At 36.5% G+C, this 4145-nt stretch overlaps 1 long non-coding RNA gene across 2 annotated transcripts; it reads left to right on the top strand.

The window, feature by feature from the left end:
- The first annotated feature begins 786 nt into the window (after positions 1 to 786).
- Positions 787 to 2676, top strand: LOC136486313 (uncharacterized). Of its 2 annotated transcripts, none has more exons than XR_010766768.1 (4): positions 787 to 978; positions 1512 to 1615; positions 1851 to 1941; positions 2541 to 2676. It is a non-coding gene; the product is annotated as an uncharacterized lncRNA (long non-coding RNA). The 2 variants fall into 2 exon arrangements; XR_010766769.1 differs by lacking the exon at positions 2541 to 2676 and adding an exon at positions 2065 to 2118.
- The last annotated feature ends 1469 nt before the right edge of the window (positions 2677 to 4145 follow it).

The following is a 4145-nucleotide window of genomic DNA, read 5'->3' as shown; positions in this document are numbered from 1 at the left end:
ATTAAATGGGAGCTTAAGCATAATTTGATAATACCTGATAATAAAAGCTTGTCTTACTAAAAATGCTAACTGTAGTAAACCAGTGTCAACATTTTTGAGCTTCATAACCCCATGTTAACTTGTTAAGTACGAGATGTACTTACGCTTGTTTATTTTCTTTATTTGGATAAAAATCCCGGATGGGTAACAGATGACAACGGGTATGAGAAATTTCCTGAGGATTTTTAGGCTTGGGGTCAACCAGTTGACCTTCCCTGTGATGGTGTTCCACGTGAGAGAGTTACCTTTTATTTTCCGCTGTGATGTATAAGACTAAGTTATATTATGAATCTGATGTAAGAGACACCGTGATGATACTTTATGTAATTTGTCAGCTTGTGTGTGTGATTGATCCCTGGGCACACACGAGTTTTGTGCATCCAATTTTATCCTTAAAATTAGGTGTGACACTAGCTAAAACAACCACCTAAGACTCTGCTTGGATCCAATAGCACCCAATAGTTAGCTAGTTACTATAGCAGCTAATACTGATCGAATAGGAAGCCGTGCGTTCCATGCTTCTTTTGGTTTGTTTTGGCCGTAGCAGTTAATGTATCAAAGTATTGAATCTAGCCGAACAAAGTTTCTAATGTGATAGTTCGACGTTTTATAAATTCTGAGTGTAAAGTTTTGAACCTAGCAGTAGAAAGTTTTGTAATGTGATAGTTCAAAGTTTTGAACCTAGCTATACAAGGTTTGTAATGTGATAGTTCAAAGTTTATAAATTTTTGGGGGTGTCTTGTTTGGAGTATGCAGATAATATGAAATACTTAGTCTCTGTAGATTTTTACTCATGTAAACAAGGTATTGATATGTTCCACGAGATAATTTTTTTTGGTAAAGTTTGATTTAATGTATTTTCTAACTTTCAAATGAGTGCAGTTCTTGGAAGAATCGCTGCTAGTACATAGGAACTGGCCCATTATCATTGAGGGGATGGTATGCGCTTTATCTTGAGACAATTGGGCATACCTATTATTCTTTTCTCTTTTTTATCAATTTAAAGATATGATTCGTTGTGGCCAGCTCGCTTAGCCAGCGCGTCCACGTCGCTGTTATTTCGTGGCCGTTCGATCGGCCGCGCGGACGGTCCAGATCGGGCGAGCCGCGGTCGTTTTACGAAAAACCCCTTTCAGTTTTCGGAAATCAACCCGCGCTCCAGACGTCCTCTCAGAATTTTTTATAAAAACCGCCTCATGTTATTTCCAAATCGACGCGCAGTCCAGAACGGATGCGCACTGGTTTGTTTGCAAAAAAGACCTCCACTTTATCGAAATTCAACCCGCGCTCCATAGACACTCTCATCATTTTTTGCGAAAACATCCTCTGATTTTTCTCAAATCAAAAAACAGTCCACCTTTCATTATTTCTTTTCTTTTCTCCAAAATAATATGTGGGGCCCGTGCACCGCGCGCATGGGCGCGCCTGAAGGACTAGTGAACAAAGATAACATGAAGCCCTTTCTGTTGCAGATGAAAGTATATATTTGGCATGTTCAGACTTCCACCCCTATGTTGTTGGTGACTTGGCTTGCACTAAAGAGCTAAATAGGTGGTTCTCTAAGTAATTTGAGAAGGTAAATCATGTTTGGCTGTCACATTAATCTCAGGCTCACTAATTTTACAATCTATAACAAGTCAGTACATATAAATTGGCAGATTTTGGTACATTTTGTCATCTTCACTACATTTTCCAAAACAGTGTTCTGCACAGTTATATATTTCTAGCACAATTTTACTTTTTACCGTTTGAATAGCATATGACAACTATCCGTAGTTTGTCTGCTTAGTTACATTAACATTTGTTATCAGATCGGGGGCCATTTCGACTTGTTGCTGAGGGAGGGGAAATCAAAATGCTCCTGGGTTAGTTTTGATGACATCACTAATTGCTTTATAAGAGGTAAATTGGCTTTCTTCATTTAATTATTTGTAACTGATTTTTCATGGACGAAATAGCATGATTTTAATATTGGGATGACGTAACAAATGAACTCATAGTAAATATTATGTTGTCATGATGCAGGAGATTCTGAAAAATCTCATCATCACCAACGTGTCACTGAGTTGCAACGACTTCGTTCCATGTAATTAGCTTTGGCTTCATACCTTGTCTTAACCTTTCTATATGCAACCACTCATCGTTCCATGCAATTAAATTTTGGAGGACTCTTGGAGATGCTCTTATACTGTGAATACTTAATTTTCGTAAGGATTATGACAACCACACATTCACAGCAAAGAAAGACAATTCCACATTTGGAAAACACAAACTGCAACAAAAATTAACCAGCACTCCTTCGCTGTTATGTGGATCTTGGGTAGTGTGCCTGACATAAGTCGATTGCCTTGCCTCGCTAGGTTTATACTTGTAGAAGTTAGACTGCAACACGAAACTATTTCTTCCCTCATAAGACTAAGTAGAGCACACTTGTTATTTTGTTATTATTATGTCCCTTCTATTTTTCTCCTGATCTTACTGGTATCTGATACATTTTGCAGCTCATCAATCACTTGGTCAATCAGCTCGCCAAGCACCAGTTTCTGAAGATTGTTTGCCAACTTGAAAGGAAGAATATAGCTAGCGCGTACTCTTTGCTTAGAGTAATAGAATCTGAGTTACAAAGCTACCTCCCAGCAGTCAATATATACCCGCTTCTGGTAATCAATCTCCATTGTTATTGAGTTGCTTCTTGTCCTTGTTTCGTTGGTGTCCTTTTCATTTTACATTCTGTTTAGCATATATTCTATTATTTTTGTTTGTCTTTGGGTATATGCTTAATTTCTCTGTGTTAATGTGTCCCTCAGGGTCATTATAATTCATTAATTCAGGCTGCATCTAAACTACAAGAACAATGAGCTATTGATGATCGTGACACTTTCCTCCATGTAGTGCGAAATCTCCTATGTATTCACTCAAGTGAGCAACTCTACTTATCTGTATGAGTATTTTATTCTCATATTTCTAACATGGCTTATCCTTTCTGTAGATGTCCAAGCAACAGTGCCAACATATATGTCAGCACATGCATTGGTTCAGCAGATATCAACACTTCAATCTAACTTGCTTTCTCTTTAGTATGACCAGAAAAGATGTATCAATGAGTTGTAAGTTAACAAAGCACTGTCTAATAATTTCTTTCCTTTACCATATTTCCTGTCCAAGTCTAAATACATATAAAATCAAAATTTCAGATGTTTCATTTAATGTTTTTTTCTAATACGTACTTTTACCGTGTACCAACCTACCCATGTATAAACAATTGATTCCAGGTATCCAACTAACTGGTTTTCCGTATAAACTAGGTCGACTCATTTCTATGTTAATTGAAAGACAGAGCTCCTACGACTTGCATTAAAAAAGATATCCAATTGACGATTCACAACAGGTATTTTTATAGCTCGCAGACAAACTCTGAGTGGTAGTTCCAACACCCATAACTCATGGTGTGTTTTCACATCTTGATTTTTGTATACGTGCATAGCTGCTGCCTCGTTACTGTTCATGGACATAAATAAGGTTTCAATATGGAAGCATCAGCATGCTGAATATCTTGTCTTCCCTGCAACCTATTTACTAGAGCTCCTGCAACTCATGATCATCAGGATTGCCTATATCCTCCTCACCTCTAAGAAGTTCATTAGCCGCAGGATTTCCTCTATTAGGACCTATGAGCACTCTGTGTTACCTTAGCTAATACTTGGAGCACACTGTGATAAAAAGGAACAAACTCAAGTTAGAAAGTTTCGTGGCTGCGCCATGCAAACATTTGTGCATCAATAAAATACCATATTATTAGTATCTAATTATAAAAGTTCTGGATATACGAATATAAAGTTAGAAATATGTTACAATAAAGTTCAGAAACTTGAAGTGCAAAGTTTAGAATTACAAAGTTATGAATCTTAAAGTACTATGTTTCAAATATGCTGGTATAAAGTTCTTGGATTTTAAAAGTAAAGTTTTAAATCTTAAAGTAATCTTAAAGTATAAAGTTTTAAATGTGCTAGTATATAGTTCCTGAATTTAAAATGTAAAGTTTTAAATTACAAAGTTTTAAATGTGCTAGTATAAAGTTCCTGAATTTTAAAAATGAAAATTGACAT

The sequence above is a fragment of the Miscanthus floridulus genome, chromosome 10 (genome assembly GCF_019320115.1).
Source record: "Miscanthus floridulus cultivar M001 chromosome 10, ASM1932011v1, whole genome shotgun sequence".
NCBI classification, from domain to species: domain Eukaryota; kingdom Viridiplantae; phylum Streptophyta; class Magnoliopsida; order Poales; family Poaceae; genus Miscanthus; species Miscanthus floridulus.
This window is presented reverse-complemented; position numbering and strand designations above follow the sequence as displayed.